Genomic DNA, 18,395 nt, shown 5'->3' with positions numbered 1-18,395 from the left:
ATTTAAATCTAAATGTTAAATATATATCTAAATGTTAAATTTAAATCTAAATGTTAAATCTATATCTAAATGTTAAATTTAAATCTAAATGTTAAATATATATCTAAATGTTAAATATATATCTAAATGTTAAATTTAAATCTAAATGCTAAATCTATATCTAAATGTTAAATTTAAATCTAAATGTTAAATCTATATCTAAATGTTAAATTTAAATCTAAATGTTAAATGTTAAATGTAAATGTTAAATCTATATCTAAATGTTAAATTTAAATCTAAATGTTAAATGTTAAATGTAAATGTTAAATCTATATCTAAATGTTAAATCTATATCTAAATGTTAAATGTTATATCTAAATGTTTCGAAAATATGCAAATTGAACACGCCCCCTATCGGGTTCACGCCCACACCACCGACCTTGGATCAGCCATGAGGTCCATCTGTGGAGGACACTGGAAACATGCCGCACAGACGGCTGACAAGGCAACTTCCTATAACTATATAACTTTCTCCCTTTAACGGCAAAGTTTCTTGTTTTAATGAGAGACTTATCTTGCTTAAACGACATCATTTTCGTCTCATAACAACGCAACATAACCCGGCATCAGCTCGCGGGATATTTGAGTGTCATGGAGAAGAGGAGAGACGGAGGGGCGCCTTTTATTACTTTTTAAGAAGTCGTCATTTGTCGGAGGAATGTATTTCTGCACTGAGGAGTGACAAGGTAAGTCATAAATATGCAGCAAGTCCTCTACTTGAAATTTGACCAATTCGGCAGTTATTTATAGTTGACAACTCTGCTTTGGATACACTTGCATTACTGTAGTACAGTCTCTGGCTCTGTTTACACGGTGAAAACAGGTTTGCGTTGCCTTTGTACTCTCCATTTACACACTACAAGGTTTAACTGTTGCATGGGGGGGGGGGGGGGGGGGGTTCAGCTATAGCTGTGGGTTTATTTACAACAGTTTGCAGCCGAAACAGTCCTCCGCCAGCCGCTGTTTTCTTCTTCTGGGCAATTTGACGCGGAGCTTCAAAAATCACAGCGCTACTAGTGGTGCGGCATGGGAATTACACCAAGTACTCTAAACAGGGCCTGTGACTGCAAATGTTCTACATGGATGTTAATGAGATACAGATAAGGATAACCAGCTTAATATTTTTAAAAAACATGTCATGCATTTAATCATAAATTCTGCTGTAAAGATTAATAATCATGTGCTTAAAAGAGTCTTTTTAGTTTTTTACGGTTTTTATATTAACCATAATTTCATTGTGCTTGTAGACTGACATATCAGCTATAGCAAGCATGGATGAGAGCTTGGCCATCTATATTCCCACCTATGCTGACAGAATTGCCACCCAGAGATTTTGCTTCGAGTTCCAAGGAAAAGGTGAAAGAGATGTCCTTCAACAGACGTGGCTTGAAAAACTCTTTACATGCAAATCTTCATGGAAAAAGTCCAATTTGATCTAAAATGTTTTTGGTTTCAGGTAATATCACTATGTAATATATTTAAAAAGAAAGCTTACCATTTGACTCAAAATGTGTTTTCAAGAACATATGGAAGTGAGCCACAATAGAGTCAGTTAGCTTTTGTTTTTGTTGACAAAGATATAGAGCAAAAATACTGATTAAAAAGATTACTCCAACAACATTGTGAAATACAATTTTTTGAAGTGAAATTATTGCTGTTGCTATTAAGCTTTTTTAAGGTAAAAAATTTTAAAGCATGTGTTTAAACTGTACTTACTTTTCTTTCCATAGGGCATTATTTTTCTTTTATATTCTTTAAAGTTGATTGTAAAATAGATAAATGCTTTGAGCGCAATAGTGCCCAGATTTCTAACAACGACTTTTGTCATATGTAAAAGGATTTTCTCATGTTCAATTTTGAGATCCATGTATTCATCTTTTTAATACTCATAGATCATGTTCTAGTTTGGTCATCTTCTGGAGTTAGAGAAATTCCTTTCAAAAGGATCTTTCAGAGCACTTGTTAAAGGTACTTTTAATGAATGTTCTTCTGTGAGTTGATGTAACATTGCAATATAATGTTATGTTTCTAAGGAAAGAACAAGTTGGTTTGATCACAAACCATTGCACTTTATTTTGTAATGGGTTTTTACCAAAGATTCATTAAAATTTTTCATGTTACACATAAGCATAGGCACTTTATTTTTCATCTCATTTGACCATATCATCATTGTCAAACAGTACATAACTTGGGTCTCAGTGTTCAGTAACAGAGAACTATAAGAGTCTTGCTGTTATAAATATAAAAATTATGTCTTGAATATGAGGAGCAGTGGTGGGGTTCACAGAACATGTCATTTAAAATTTTTTTCCTACATGACAGATTACAAGGCAAATGTGAAGTTAAATTTCTTGTTATTGTCCTAATATATTTAGTAGCATATATTTGCTGTCACACACAACAAGAATCACACAAAATATAAAACCTGTTACCAAAATTCAAAAAATTATGTACATCATGATGAAACATTTAAGTACATGGGAGTCAGTGAAAACAGAGGTCTGTTTTTTATTCCTCCATCTGTATTTCTTTGACTGCTTTTCCTTTATTGGTTGTGGGGTCTGCAGCTGCCTATTTCTGACTGTGTGGGAAAGTGACAGGTTCATTCTGGACAGGCTCACAAGGTCATTTGCTCCACAAACTCTTTTTTACAAGAAAATGTCACACGTGTCACAGGTTTGTGTGTATATAAGCTCTTAAAAATAAGCATAACTCAATTGTTTCATCATGTGTGGACGGTGCATGAAGAAAGTTCTCTGTCATCAGAAGGTATGATACTTCGAACTGTCTCATCACGTGTGAATGGTCCTCTGAAGACGTTGGACTGTGCAAGTTTCTGCCGCTTGCTTAGGAACCTGTTTGAGATGATCTTGTTCACCAAAACGCCGTGGCAGGGTTCACAGGTGTCAAAGTCCAGTCCTCAAGAGCCGGTGTCCTGCAACTTTTAGATATGTCCCTGGTCCGACACGCCTGAGTCAAATAATCAGGTAATTACCAGGACCCTAAAGAACCTGACTGCATACTGAGGAGCTAATTGTGCCATTTGATTCAGGTGTGTGGGACCAAGGAAACCTCTAAAAGTTTCAGGACATGCCCTCAAGGACTGGAGCTTGACACCCCAGGTATACATAATGTAGGGCCGGCCACTTGGAGCAATTGCATCTCTAATCTTACAAATGATGTTCCATAAGTGAACCACTTTTTAGAGTTGTTCCTGAAAGACAAGAAAATAAACAAGTTCTTAAAGTACATACTCCATATTTAAAAGCATGTATCATATAGTATTTATCTTTTACATTCAAACATACCTCAGTGATATTTAAACAGGTGAGCAGAATTGGCTGCTTATCCAAGAAGTCACCAGTAAAGTAATATGTATTCTTCAGTTTTTGAAAAAGGTTCATCCAGTACTGGCTGTTGATGTGCTGGCTGTGGGTGCTGGATCCCACAATTAAGTAGTTTTCAGGATAGTTGTCATCAAGACGCAAAAATCTTTGAATGTCTTTCATTGTACCATTCTCTGTCTCCATGTCTCTATGAATTCTGGCTGTGGTACCCCCTCTGTTACTGCTGGAAGAAAATATCCAGCAGTAACTTTTGGACAGCACCATCCATGTATTCAGCTTTAGAGATGCCAACCTGTAAACACAGCAGAGATTTTGTTATTGTTTTTTTAAAGTTTTTTATTTTAAACAAAATGTAAAAATAACATAATTTATTCTTTCTAAAAATTGAGCACGTTACTTATGCTAAATGTGAGAAGCTAAATATTCCAAATTCAAAGTTTTTAAATATTTAAACTTTGAGTGTCAGATCAAATGCACAGGCATTCTAAGATGTAAAAGGGAACATTAATTTTCTGGCTGTATTTTTAATGTAGCTATCTTAATCCTGGTCCTCCTACCTTAATGTTTTTGTTTATGGGAATTTTAAAAAGTACTTTTATAGAATTCCCATCAGAAGGAGAATAGCTGCTGTTTAAAATTGTGATTTAAAGTTAAACTGGATCAATGTTAATATTGCTTAAACCTAGACTGCAATGGAACAATGTTGTTGATAATGATTTGTTTTCTTTTCTGAGTAAGTTTAAAGACATCAGAAAAAACAAATGGACAACAAATAAACTGAGAACAATGGTGCCTTGCTGCCAGGAGCTTTCATTGATAAATTCTGATATTAACTTTTGAATTTGCAGCAATGATAATCGATTATCAGTTTTTGCTAAAAAAAACTACTGACATGTTAAAGCATGTCAGTAGTTGACTGGGTTTATTAATGAAGTTCATATAAATAGTTGTCCTTCACTGGCTTGTGAATTGTCCCATTAGAAAGCTCTGTATTCATATCTTTGTTTTGACACAATAAAATATGGATAAATGTAGCTTTATCTAGCCTCACTTTCATTGTGTAGAATACACATACTTTTAATTAGCCTTACAAGTGTCGGATTAAAATTTATTTTAATCATATTTGATTAAAATACATAAGGGCATAGATAGGTACATTTGCAGTCACAGGCCCTGTTTACAGAGTACTTAAACGGTGTAATTCCCATGCCGCACCACTAGTAGCGCTGTGATTTTTGAAGCTCCGTGTCAAATTGCCCAGAAGAAGAAAACAGCGGCTGGCGGAGGACTGTTTCGGCTGCAAACTGTTGTAAATAAACCCACAGCTATAGCTGAACCCCCCCCCCCCCATGCAACAGTTAAACCTTGTAGTGTGTAAATGGAGAGTACAAAGGCAACGCAAACCTGTTTTCACCGTGTAAACAGAGCCAGAGACTGTACTACAGTAATGCAAGTGTATCCAAAGCAGAGTTGTCAACTATAAATAACTGCCGAATTGGTCAAATTTCAAGTAGAGGACTTGCTGCATATTTATGACTTACCTTGTCACTCCTCAGTGCAGAAATACATTCCTCCGACAAATGACGACTTCTTAAAAAGTAATAAAAGGCGCCCCTCCGTCTCTCCTCTTCTCCATGACACTCAAATATCCCGCGAGCTGATGCCGGGTTATGTTGCGTTGTTATGAGACGAAAATGATGTCGTTTAAGCAAGATAAGTCTCTCATTAAAACAAGAAACTTTGCCGTTAAAGGGAGAAAGTTATATAGTTATAGGAAGTTGCCTTGTCAGCCGTCTGTGCGGCATGCTTCCAGTGTCCTCCACAGATGGACCTCATGGCTGATCCAAGGTCGGTGGTGTGGGCGTGAACCCGATAGGGGGCGTGTTCAATTTGCATATTTTCGAAACATTTAGATATAACATTTAACATTTAGATATAGATTTAACATTTAGATATAGATTTAACATTTACATTTAACATTTAACATTTAGATTTAAATTTAACATTTAGATATAGATTTAACATTTACATTTAACATTTAACATTTAGATTTAAATTTAACATTTAGATATAGATTTAACATTTAGATTTAAATTTAACATTTAGATATAGATTTAGCATTTAGATTTAAATTTAACATTTAGATATATATTTAACATTTAGATATATATTTAACATTTAGATTTAAATTTAACATTTAGATATAGATTTAACATTTAGATTTAAATTTAACATTTAGATATAGATTTAACATTTAGATTTAAATTTAACATTTACATTTAACATTTAACATTTAGATTTAAATTTAACATTTAGATATAGATTTAACATTTAGATTTAACATTTAACATTTAGATATATATTTAACATTTAGATTTAAATTTAACATTTAGATATAGATTTAACATTTAGATTTAAATTTAACATTTAGATATAGATTTAACATTTAGATTTAACATTTAACATTTAGATATAGATTTAACATTTAGATATAGATTTAGCATTTAGATATAGATTTAACATTTACATTTAACATTTAACATTTAGATATAGATTTAACATTTAGATTTAAATTTAACATTTAGATATAGATTTAACATTTAGATATAGATTTAACATTTAGATTTAACATTTAACATTTAGATATAGATTTAACATTTACATTTAACATTTAACATTTAGATATAGATTTAACATTTAGATTTAAATTTAACATTTAGATATAGATTTAGCATTTAGATTTAAATTTAACATTTAGATATAGATTTAACATTTAGATTTAAATTTAACATTTAGATATAGATTTAACATTTAGATATAGATTTAGCATTTAGATTTAACATTTAACATTTAGATATAGATTTAACATTTAGATTTAAATTTAACATTTAGATATAGATTTAGCATTTAGATTTAAATTTAACATTTAGATATATATTTAACATTTAGATATAGATTTAGCATTTAGATTTAAATTTAACATTTAGATATAGATTTAACATTTAGATATAGATTTAACATTTAGATATAGATTTAGCATTTAGATTTAACATTTAACATTTAGATATAGATTTAACATTTAGATTTAACATTTAACTATTTATTTTACTTTGTGAATTTCTGTCTTAAATGTGAGAAAAGGGAGTTAAATGTGAGAAAAGTGAGCTAAATAATCAAAATATATCAGCTATAGAATTTTATCTGAAATTTTACATTCGGCACCCCATACAAAAGTACATTTTCTTTCATTTTTTTGGTCAACATGCAAACCGAGATTCTTGTTTGCATAAACGCTGCTTCACAGCTCCTGCAAGCTGCAGACGCGGATATTCTGAAAGCATCGACTCTTCTGCACAACGCCATCAGCGTTTTAATAGTGAAACGCAGTTTGAAGCTACGGAGCCCTAAAAGGGTCATGGCAAAATGTTTTGCATGTTGAGAGAATGTGCGCTCGTTTTACTAAATCGTGTGCACAATTTACTATATTGTGCTCTCGTTTTACTATAGTGTGCGCTCATTTTACTAAATTGAGCTGTCATTTTAAGCATAGTAAAACGAGGGCACAATTTATTAAAACGAGAGCACAATTTAGTGAACATGGTTATAGAACATTGTGTGCACGATCTACTCAAACGTGGCCACAATATGTAAAACGTGCACTCAATATTGTCTTGACACATGTAAACATGAGCATGTTATAGTATATTCGAGATCTCCATCTACCAAAACGCACCCACGAATAATTAAAACGTGTGCTCGAATAAATTGTGTGCACAAAAAGGCTATAGTCAACAGTCATCACCTAATGGTGAAAACTAAAAAGGCTTTAATTAGACACGGTAGTCATCACTTACCAATATTGAACTGTAATGTTACAGACAATAGCCCAATCTCAACAGCTTGAGGAACACGAAGTTGCGACAGGCAGCAGCGGTGAGAGCAGACGGAAATGACTAAATGTGAGCGTGAAATCGGCCCACATATGTCGAGAGCTCAATTTAGGCCTACAACGGGATCACGTTTTATTAATTCGAGGGCTCAATTAAAGGAAACGTGCTCACAAATGATCACGGCCTGAAAAAAAATATCACTTAAAGTGTGCTCTCCCGGGCTCCGTATGAAGCAACCAGGGTCAGAAAAGTTTGATGAACTTTCTGAAGACATCACCCCCAGATGGGACCGTCTTGTTGCAGAGAAACAAGCTCAGGGCTCCCATTGATTTAGCATTATGGTTATGAGTTAAAATTCATGCACTTTTTATTCTTTTGTGGAGTATCTGTATCTTTCCTTGACGGCGCGTTTAAACGTTACTATAGTGACCAGAGTCAGAGCGTTACGGCTTTGGATGCTGACAGAGGGGGTGAGGGAGAGGAGAGGAGGAGACAACTTTATTTCAACTGTTTAAAAACAACATTAATGTAGTGCTTTATAATTATAGTAAACACATTTTTTCATGTATAGTAAGAAAATAGTGAAAGAAATGTGAAATTGCAGGTTCCCCTTCTTTATTTATTTTTCCTCGTGCACTTTCATTTAGGGGCAGAGATAATGTTAAACTTTGATGCTAAACAAATGCCGGCACAATTTTACGAGGAAGCTGCTAATACACTATATATCTATATCTATATCTATCTATCTATCTATCTATCTATCTATCTATCTATCTATCTATCTATCTATCTATCTATCTATCTATCTATCTATCTATCTATCTATCTATCTATCTATCTATCTATCTCTCTCTCTCTCTCTCTCTCTCTCTCTCTCTCTCTCTATATATATATATATATATATATATATATATATATATATATATATATATATATATACATAACCACGCATTTATATACCCCCCCCCACCCCCCCCACCCTTCCCCTCGTTCAGTGGTAATATTGGCAAGCGATGACCGGTCCGCAGTGACCACTGATATAAATGTATATATATAATATATAATAAATGAGTGAAGATGAAATTTAATATGTTTTGTGACAGTTTGTATTTTGTATTCAGAAGATTTAATAAGAGTGAAATTTATTCGTTTATTTATTTATTTATTTTGTATTAATACATAACCTCACTGTATTCATTTATAATATTCGCTATTACATTATAGTGTGACGTTTGTGTCTTCTAGCATAGGTGATTCTGCATGGTGGGAGGGGGGCCCCCAAATCAAATTCTGCTTAGGACCCCCAAGAGGCTCGGGCCGGCACTGATGGTGAGGAGCAACACGTGGACTCATGCTGCACATCATTTATTCTCTATGGCCAGGCTCCATGCTTTTATTGATTAAACATCATTTTAATAGTTTAAAAGTGGTTTAATCAGCCCTGTTGATTTTTCTGATCACTCACCTGTAACAGTCTCTGTCTTTATAAAGTGAGTAAAAGCCAGTAGTGCTTATTGGCATTTTAACACAGCCTTATTGGAAGAGAGGAACTTTAAAGATACATTTGCCTTTTTTAGGAAAAAACCACCAGAGCACTAAATGTGAATTTATTTCTTTCCAACAATGGTGGATTGTGTAAAAGTGCTGATCAGACAGTTGTGTCAGCAGTCCACTGAGAATGTGACCAAAGCCTTGGTGGTTCAGTCAGGGCTCTGGAGTCTGAGGTGGAGGAGCTCAGAGACTTCTTTGAAGCCACAGCAGACCAACGCCACACTCACATACTTGAAGCTAAGAAGTCTGATTTAGCCAACTTGCTGGCTGTCTCAGCTCAGGGGGTCTCGTTAGGTCCCGTTTCCAGCATGGAGCCCACATGGATGTTCCATCTCACTTTTTCTTTGCTCTACAGCGTAAGAATGGACAGAAAAAGTTCCTTCACAGCTTAAAGGGCGACACTGGGCAGGTGCTGACTGATCATCCTGCAACTGGTAAGCATGCTGTGACTTTTTACAGCAAGCTGTTTAAATGTGAGCCCAGAGAGGAGCAGGCAGTGTCCCAGAGCTTCTACACTGGTCTTCCTCAGGTGGAGCAGCAGAGGAACATAGAGCTGGAAGCAGCTCTGTCTGCTAATGAACTCTATGCAGCTCTGCAGAGCATGCAGAGTGGCAAAGCTCCTGGAATAGATGCTCTACCTGTGGACTTCTACAAGTCTTTGTGCTCAGTAGTGGGGGAAGATCTGCTGTCAGTACTGAAGGACAGTCTGGCTGGAGGCCGTCTGCCACTGAGCTGCAGAAGGGCGCTTTATTTGGTATTATAAAAATAAAAGAAAACGACTGTTTTGTCAACAGAAGTTTAACACAAACTGTTCAACAACATTTCAACAAAGCAGAAGAAAAACTCTTCATTTTTTTTAATTTTCTGAGTTTAATCAGAAAATATTGCAGCTGTCAAATCCAATGAACAAAGGCAGTGAAAAGGCATTTTTCTCCTTATTCTAGCGGTTGGTGGATCAGTGACGGTCCTCATGTCAGACCAACAGCCTCCGTGGACTAAAGAGCTCCTCTGGTCTCCAAAGTCCAACTGTCATGAGCTCTCTGCTTGGACTGATGACATGCACCTGTCTCTGCTCTGCTCCCGTCAACCTGCCAGCTGCTCTGCATTTTCTGATTACCACCTCTTGTATATAAGACCCAGTTTTTTCACTCCACAGTTGTCAGATCGTCTGCAACCTTGCATATGTAACCTGTCTGCCTGTTTGTTACTCTGACTCCCACCAGTGATCCAGAACCGAGATTCCTGCTTTCTACCTCCAGATACTTATTAAACTTTTGGACTAAACTGTGCTATTAGTCCTCCTCTGTCCGCACTGACAGAACGATCTGACCAAACACATGGATCCAGCACATGTTCAACCCAGCATGGAGACCAACGGACCGGATCAACCTACTGCCATGCAACGCCTGGAGCAAACAGAGCGAGAGGTGAACCGCATGGCTGGCGACATGGCCTCCATGCTTCAGATTGGTCATCAACAGCAACAGCAGTTCCAGCAGCAACAGCAACAAATTCAGCAGCAGCAACAACAACTCGCAATGATAATTCAACTTCTCACCAACCTAAACCCCTCGTCTGCGTCCACCAGCTCTGTTCCAGCCAGTCAACCCAGCAGCCCAGCTTTAGCCAGTCCGCCTGTCGACCAAGCTCCAGCTGCTTTATCATCTGGTCCAGCTCCTGAATCACCAGTTCTGGTCATGGCCGCTGCTGCTGAAGCTCCTGAACCCAAGATTGGCAATCCAGAGCGGTTCAACGGCGATCCAACTCAGGTACGGGCGTTTCTGACAAGCTGTCGTGTCCAGTTTTCCCTGCAACCCAGAACCTTTGCCACTGAAGGGGCTAAAGTCGGCTATGTGATTACACACCTGACGGGACGAGCTCGACTGTGGGGAACGGCAGAGTTTGAGCGCCAGACGCCTGCGTGTGCTACCTTTAATCAGTTTTCTGAAGAAATGCTCAAGGTCTTCGACTTGGAGTCCACAACTACTGAGGCATCACGGACCCTGATGTGCATTCGCCAAGGGCGGAGGTCAGTGGCAGATCATTCAATTGATTTTAGAACCGTGGCGAGTCGGAGCTCCTGGAATGGGGATGCATTGGTGGACGCCTTCCTTCACAGTCTGGCAGACTACATCAAGGATGAACTGGTTGCCCACGATCAACCCTCCACCCTCGACGAAGCCATTGCCCTGGCTGTCCGCATCGACCATAGGATCCAGGCCCGCCGTCGTGAGAGAGGTCGCCACAATCCGTCCACCAGTGCATGGAGCGATTCAGCTGCTTTTCCATCTTCCTCTGCCACAAGATCTAACCAGCTAGACCAGTCTGAACCGATGGAGATCGGCCGTGCCTCTTTAACACTTACTGAGCGCCAGCGACGCATCACGTCCAACCTGTGCCTCTACTGTGGCGGAGATGGACATCGAGTCGCCACCTGTCCAGTAAAAGCCAAAGCTCACCAGATGTAGGAGGAGTCTGGGTGAGCTCAATGAACTTTCAGTCCTCCGTCAGTCGTAAACTTCTGATCCAAGTTGGTCTTCACACGTCTAACACTGTCCGCACTCTTGCAGCCCTGGTGGACTCTGGCGCCGAAGCAAACATCATGGATACTGAACTAGCTCGTCAGCTGGGCGTAGAAAGCCACCAGTTGCCCGCCCCCATTCCAGTCCGGACCCTGGAAGGTCATATGATCGGAATCGTCACCCACATCACTGTTCCCATATTGATGTTGTTGTCAGGCAACCACCAAGAGACCATCCGCTTCCATCTGCTCAGGTCTCCCAGCCAACCCCTGATCCTGGGATATCCATGGCTCCGTCTCCACAATCCCCACCTCGACTGGGTCTCCGGAACGGTCATGGAGTGGGGAAATGACTGCCACCTGACCTGTCTGCGTGCTGCCTCGTTGCCTGCCAGCTCAGTACCTCCCAGCGCCACTCCTGACATTTCAAATGTCCCAGAATGCTACCATGGCCTCCGGGAAGTGTTCAACAAGACCAGAGCCACTTCTCTGCCCCCACATCGTCCGTACGACTGTGCGATTGATCTCCTCCCAGGTACGGCTCCTCCCAAGGGTCACCTATATTCGTTGTCTTCCCCTGAAAGAAAGGCCATGGAGGAGTATGTCAGGGATTCCCTCACAGCTGGGATCATCCGCCCGTCTTCGTCTCCTGCTGGTGCCGGGTTCTTCTTTGTGGGGAAGAAGGATGGTTCTCTTCGGCCCTGCATTGATTATTGAGGTCTGAACAACATCACGGTGAAGAACAGGTACCCTCTGCCTTTACTAACCTCTGCTTTTGAGTTGCTCCAGGGATCCACAATCTTCACCAAACTGGACCTTAGAAATGCTTACCACTTAGTGCGCATACGAGAAGGTGACGAGTGGAAAACCGCATTCAACACTCATACGGGTCACTATGAGTACCTGGTTATGCCATTTGGTCTCACCAACGCTCCAGGGGTGTTCCAGGCTCTAGTGAATGATGTGCTGCGTGACATGCTGAATAAATTTGTTTTTGTGTACCTGGACGACATCTTGATTTTTTCTAAGACTCTGGCTGAACACATTCGTCATGTCCAGCTGGTCCTCCGCCGCCTGCTGGAGAACTCGCTCTATGTCAAAGCAGAGAAATGCGAATTTCATGCTCGGACTGTGTCATTCCTGGGTTATGTGGTGGGAGAAGGAAACATCCAGATGGACCCCGCAAAGGTTTCCGAGGTCACTTCCTGGCCAGTTCCAGAAAACAGGAAGAAGTTGCAGCAGTTCCTTGGCTTCGCCAATTTTTACAGGAGATTCATCAGGAACTACAGCACAGTTGCCGCTCCCCTCACCGCTTTGACCAGGATCAAACACCCTTTTGTTTGGAACCCAGAGGCTAACAAAGCTTTTCAAATCCTCAAAACCCGTTTCACCACTGCTCCCATCCTTCAGATGCCAGATACAGACCGGCAGTTTGTCATAGAGGTGGATGCCTCGGATGTGGGGATTGGGGCTATACTCTCCCAACGGGCAGTGGAGGACAACAAGCTGCGCCCTTGCGCATTTTTTTCACGCCGGCTTTCACCCGCGGAGCGCAATTATGATGTCGGGGATCGAGAGCTGCTGGCTGTCAAGCTTGCCCTGGAGGAGTGGCGTCACTGGCTGGAGGGGTCCACAGTTCCATTCCTGGTTTGGACGGACCACAAAAACCTTGAATACATCCGCAGTGCCAAGCGTCTTAACCCCAGACAATCCCGCTGGGCCTTGTTTTTCACCAGATTCAACTTTACCTTGTCATACCGTCCGGGTTCTCATAACACCAAACCAGATGCTCTCTCCCGTCAGTTCCAGAAGGGTGACGTCCCATCCCAGGAACCTGCATCCATTCTGCCCGGTTCCTGCATCGTAGCAGCCCTGACCTGGGATGTGGAGAAAGAGGTCCAAGAGGCCCTCCGTGATCAACCAGGCCCCAGCGCATGCCCTGATGGCCGTCTCTTCGTTCCAGAAAATTTAAGATCTCGGGTCATACAGTGGGGACACAACTCCCGCCTTGCTTGCCACCCGGGTTCAACCCGCACCTGCCATCTCCTTGCTCAGAGGTTCTGGTGGCCTTCCTTGAGAGGGGATGTCAGGGAATTTGTTCGTGCTTGCCCCACCTGCAACCAGAACAAGTCCCCCAACCAACCACCTGCTGGACTACTCCAGCCTCTGCCTGTGCCCACACGACCTTGGTCCCACATTTCACTGGACTTTGTAACAGGCCTGCCCCCATCGGATGGAATGACTGTCATTCTCACTGTGGTTGACCGGTTCAGTAAGATGGCACATTTTATTCCTCTTCCAATGCTGCCATCGGCCAGAGAGACGGCCCGGGTTGTTATGGATCATGTGTTCCGCCTACACGGGTTACCCAGGGATGTCGTCTCAGACAGAGGGCCCCAATTCACTTCCACATTCTGGAAAGAATTCTGCCATCTTCTAGGGGCCACGGCCAGCCTCACCTCTGGTTTCCACCCCCAGTCCAACGGCCAGTCAGAGCGGGCAAACCAAGAGCTGGAGAAGGCGCTCCGATGCATGGTATCCCGTAAACCCCAGGCTTGGGCACGACAACTGACATGGATAGAGTACGCCCATAACGCTCTCACCTGCTCTGCCACAGGTATGTCTCCTTTCCAATGTGTATATGGATACCAGCCCCCTCTGTTTTCCAGCCAGGAAGGAGAAGTGTCTTGCCCGTCTGCCCTCGCCTGTGTTCGCCGGTGCCGCCGCATCTGGTCTCAAGCCCGCGCTACACTATTAAAATTAGCCACCAGCTATGCCACTGGGGCTAATCGTCGGAGGACGCCGGCACCCACTTACCGCGTTGGCCAGAAGGTGTGGTTGTCAGCTAAGGACCTCCCGCTGCGGGTAGAGTCACGCAAACTGGCCCCTCGGTTCCTCGGCCCATTCCTTATCCAGAGGGTCATCGGTCCAACAGCGGTCCGGCTCCAGTTACCAGCTTCCATGAAGGTACACCCGACTTTCCACGTTTCGAGAGTTAAACCAGTGCATGTAACCCCGCTAGTTCCAGCTACAACTCCTCCTCCTCCTCCTCGTCTCATTGACGGTGGGTTGGTGTACACCGTCCGACGCCTGCTGCGGTCCAGACGGAGAGGTAGAGGACTTCAATATCTTGTTGACTGGGAGGGCTATGGACCCCAGGAGAGAACTTGGGTTCCGGCCAGTCGAATTATTGACCGGACTCTCATCACTGAATTCCACCGCCGGCACCCGGACCAAAATGCCGCCAAAAGAGGTCGTCCAAAGGGGTCCCGTCACGTCTCAAACTCAGCCCCTGTGTCTGACTCAGATTCTGATCGGGACCTTGCCCCTGATGGCGTCTCACAGGTCCTTTTGGAGGATGGGGCCACAGAGTCGGATCATTCAGAGGAGTATTGAACTTCCACTGCCTCCCTCCCCGCCCACCCTCTGTGATGTCATTTTGGGGACTTCTGGGGCCGTCCCTTAGGGGGGGGTTCTGTCATGAGCTCTCTGCTTGGACTGATGACATGCACCTGTCTCTGCTCTGCTCCCGTCAACCTGCCAGCTGCTCTGCATTTTCTGATTACCACCTCTTGTATATAAGACCCAGTTTTTTCACTCCACAGTTGTCAGATCGTCTGCAACCTTGCATATGTAACCTGTCTGCCTGTTTGTTACTCTGACTCCCACCAGTGATCCAGAACCGAGATTCCTGCTTTCTACCTCCAGATACTTATTAAACTTTTGGACTAAACTGTGCTATTAGTCCTCCTCTGTCCGCACTGACACCAACCAGCGTCTTCATCAGCTCTTCATCCACAAACTGCTGCCTGACAGCCTGGAGCTGAACAAAGATCAGCGCAGCTGCTGCTTTGCCTCAGAAGGAAAGAAGGGAAGATTCTGAGCAGATGTGGACTTGGTAATAGTTCACAGCTTCATAGTCACTTCCCACATCAGTTCATAGGCCACATAGTTGCAGACTTGAAGAAGTGGGACAGAGGCCTTGATGGTAGCAGCATGTTTGTGAGGATGATGAAGATGGAGAAGAAGATCTGCTGTCACATCCTGATGGCTCCAAACCAACTGAAGGGAGAAAATATTGTCCTATTTCTGCTGTCATTGCTGTCATTAGTCCTCATTGCCTCTAAATGATGTTTCTGATAGAGAACAAACTGATTTCTGCATTCAAAGATGTTCAGTGTTGGGATCCTGAGTTTCTTTGACATAATCTGCATTTTGTTCCAGTTCTAATAGCTTGACTGACGACCTCTGTTTTCTCCATTGATCAGGACTGTAGCAACTTCAAAGCTGCAGATTTACTCTGATCCAGAACCAGCAAAGCAGACGTGACGTAACTGGTGTATCTGGAGCTGCTGCTGCCATGAAATACCATTAATGTTGTTGAACTGGTGGAGAAAGGTGCGTTCATTAATCTGAGCAGAAGTCATTACCTGTGGTTAAAGATGGAAAACCCTCAGATGCTGTCCAGAAATGCTGAATTCTCTGTTATTTTCATATTTTCTCATGTATTTATCAGTTTTTTCTTCTTGAAACAGGCTGCAGATCCAGAATGTGCCATCAGTGAGCTGCTGAAAAGATGTCAGGACAAAAACATTCATCTGCATTTTATAGACGACGCTGCGTGGGAACTTTTCTCACAGATGCATGTGAGCATCTTCCTGAATGTTTGACTCAATATTTCTGTTCATATTAATAACTCACTGTATTGTGTTGATTAGAAAACCAGAGAAGCTCTTCCTAAAGGTTTCTCCATGGCTGTAGCAGCATTTCATGTTTACGGACATAAACTGCTGGCTCAGCTTATTTTTATTTGCTGGGACTAAAACTATTTAGCCAAATTGTAGCAGATGTTTCATCCTAGGTACAGAGCTGCACATGAAGAAATGATTCACTCCATTCTTTGTGCCACAGTTTCCAACAATGTGCTCCAAGCTTTTCTCTTCATCCCAGATCATGTAGAGAACACGAAGGCTGCCTGGATCTGGCCTAACAGTTTGGATCCATTTAAGGTTCTGCTAATGTGGCTTCATAGAAAGCTGAAGCTGCTCAGCAGCGCCACCTGCTGGTCTCCTATCCTGATGGAGACAGAATGAAGGCTGGAAACCAGAGGAAACATCTAGAGAACAAATGTTTCAGAACAAATGAACAGAGAAATGTTCCTCTAAGGTTCCCACGGTTCCATCAGAGGAATGGTCTCTAAAGCTGCTCTGACTGAACCACACTGACAGTCCAGCTTTTCATTTCCACTCAGGGATTTTTAGTGGGAATCAAGTGAGACACCACCTGCTGATCTTTGCTTCTAATGGATGTTTTAAAGCTAGAAACTGAACCAAAGGATCCAGATAACTTGTTAAACTTCTGCTTTTAAACTCAGTTCTGACTAAATCTAGTAATCCCTGTTTGATGCATGAATCATTTTAATAATTCCTCATTTTAACCCAACTTTAACTTTAAAATTCAACACATCTAAAATGATTTTCTATCTTTCTGCCTGTCTGCTTGGATGCCAGATGTCGTCTTTCTCAGGTTCTAAAGTTATTTATGTAACAGGGAGACGATCTGAGGATCCAGGTTCTGTAGATTCTGGTTCTGGTCCGTCTGAAATGTCCAGGAAACGAGAAAAAAGGAAATGATTCCTGTGAGAATTTCTGATGAAAAGAGAAAATCTCTTTTCCTTCTCCAACGTCCACAGTGGACTTGATGAGGAGCTGCAGGTGAAGGTTTTACCCCCACAGTCCCTAAACAGGATTAAAATCTATGTTCTGACCTCAGCAGAGCAGAGCTGCATGATGAGCCTCAGATCCAACAGAACCAGAACCGTTCTGCAGGAAGAACAGAGAAAATCCTCCAGAGAAGATCTGAAAGTCTCTGAGCTGCTGCAGAAAGTGTTTCCATGCTCACCAAAGGAGAAGCTGGAGCAGATCAAACTTTATCTTTACTCACTTTTAGATTTTACCTTCAGAAAGAAGGAAATAAACAGATTTGATGTAAAATCCTGAAGAAAAGCTTCATCCTCTGATTGAAGAAACCATCATTTACTCACTGAGCTGTTTGCAGCAACAGATAAAAGGAGCAGAGCTGCCCAAACATTTGCAGAAAACATCTAAAATATGCTGAAAAACCTGCAGAAACTGCATCACAATGAAGCAAACATGCAGCCTGAAAACTTTAGAGTTGAGCTTTATTTCAGATTTCTGGCTTACAGGCTGAAAATGAAGCAGAGAGAAAAAGATCAACTTTGCAGTTTCATCAGATTCAGATCAAAACTCCATGGAGCCACTAAATGCAGCTTAGTTTTCATTTGATCCTCATTGGTCCACAGAGACAAACAATATCAGACACTAAATGACAGACATGATCAGATAAACAGGATCAACATCTCTAAGGTCAGAGTTCATCATCAGGATCCAGTCAGAGTCTCTTTAAAGTCAAACTGCTGCAGCTTCAACCTCTGGATCATCAGGACAGCTCAGCTTCTCTCCTCCACTAAGATCATCAGATCCTCCTGCAGAGAGAAGAAGGAGCAACAGAGGAGATCAGTGAGTGTTTCAGCCTCTGGAAGCTGAACATGAACATCTGTTCCTGAAACATCAGCTGACTAAGAAACATGGAGGCTGTCCCTGAACACATCTGGATGAAACTAGTGAGAGAAGGACACATGTCCAGATGTGCTGAGTGGACTTCAGCAGAGCTTGTGCTCTGTAGAAAGACCACATGGTGACTAAATGGAATGATGGGCTGTGAAATCAGTGATTTGCAGGCTGCAGTCAGACTGATCTCAGAGCTGTGACTAAGATGAAACTGATCAGCTGTTTGCTGTTGAAATGAGAGAACAAAGAGTGTGAGATCAGATCTGATGCTCCACAGCTTGATGAATGAGGACCACTGTCTCTAGACATGGTGGAAGGCTGTCAGCTGGAAGACATGAACACAACAACAACAGTCATCTTCACATGGACACAAAGACAGGAACACAACAAGCTGCTGGCTCCTCTGATTGGCTCATTGTTGTCTTTGTGTCCAATCAGGAAGCCTGTCACCATTCTC

General features: G+C 41.5%; 2 long non-coding RNA genes across 2 annotated transcripts; one reads left to right on the top strand and one right to left on the bottom strand.

The window, feature by feature from the left end:
- The first annotated feature begins 307 nt into the window (after positions 1-307).
- LOC118561165 lies at positions 308-2,166 on the top strand. Its single transcript, XR_004929822.1, has 2 exons — positions 308-725; positions 1,287-2,166. It is a non-coding gene; the product is annotated as an uncharacterized LOC118561165 (long non-coding RNA).
- A 908-nt stretch (positions 2,167-3,074) lies between these two features.
- Positions 3,075-4,969, bottom strand: LOC118561163. Its single transcript, XR_004929820.1, has 3 exons — positions 4,928-4,969; positions 3,348-3,678; positions 3,075-3,253 (listed from the first exon to the last, which is right to left on the bottom strand). It is a non-coding gene; the product is annotated as an uncharacterized LOC118561163 (long non-coding RNA).
- Positions 4,970-18,395: the final 13,426 nt, after the last annotated feature.

This window comes from Fundulus heteroclitus, unplaced genomic scaffold (genome assembly GCF_011125445.2).
Source record: "Fundulus heteroclitus isolate FHET01 unplaced genomic scaffold, MU-UCD_Fhet_4.1 scaffold_570, whole genome shotgun sequence".
NCBI lineage: Eukaryota > Metazoa > Chordata > Actinopteri > Cyprinodontiformes > Fundulidae > Fundulus > Fundulus heteroclitus.
This window is presented reverse-complemented; position numbering and strand designations above follow the sequence as displayed.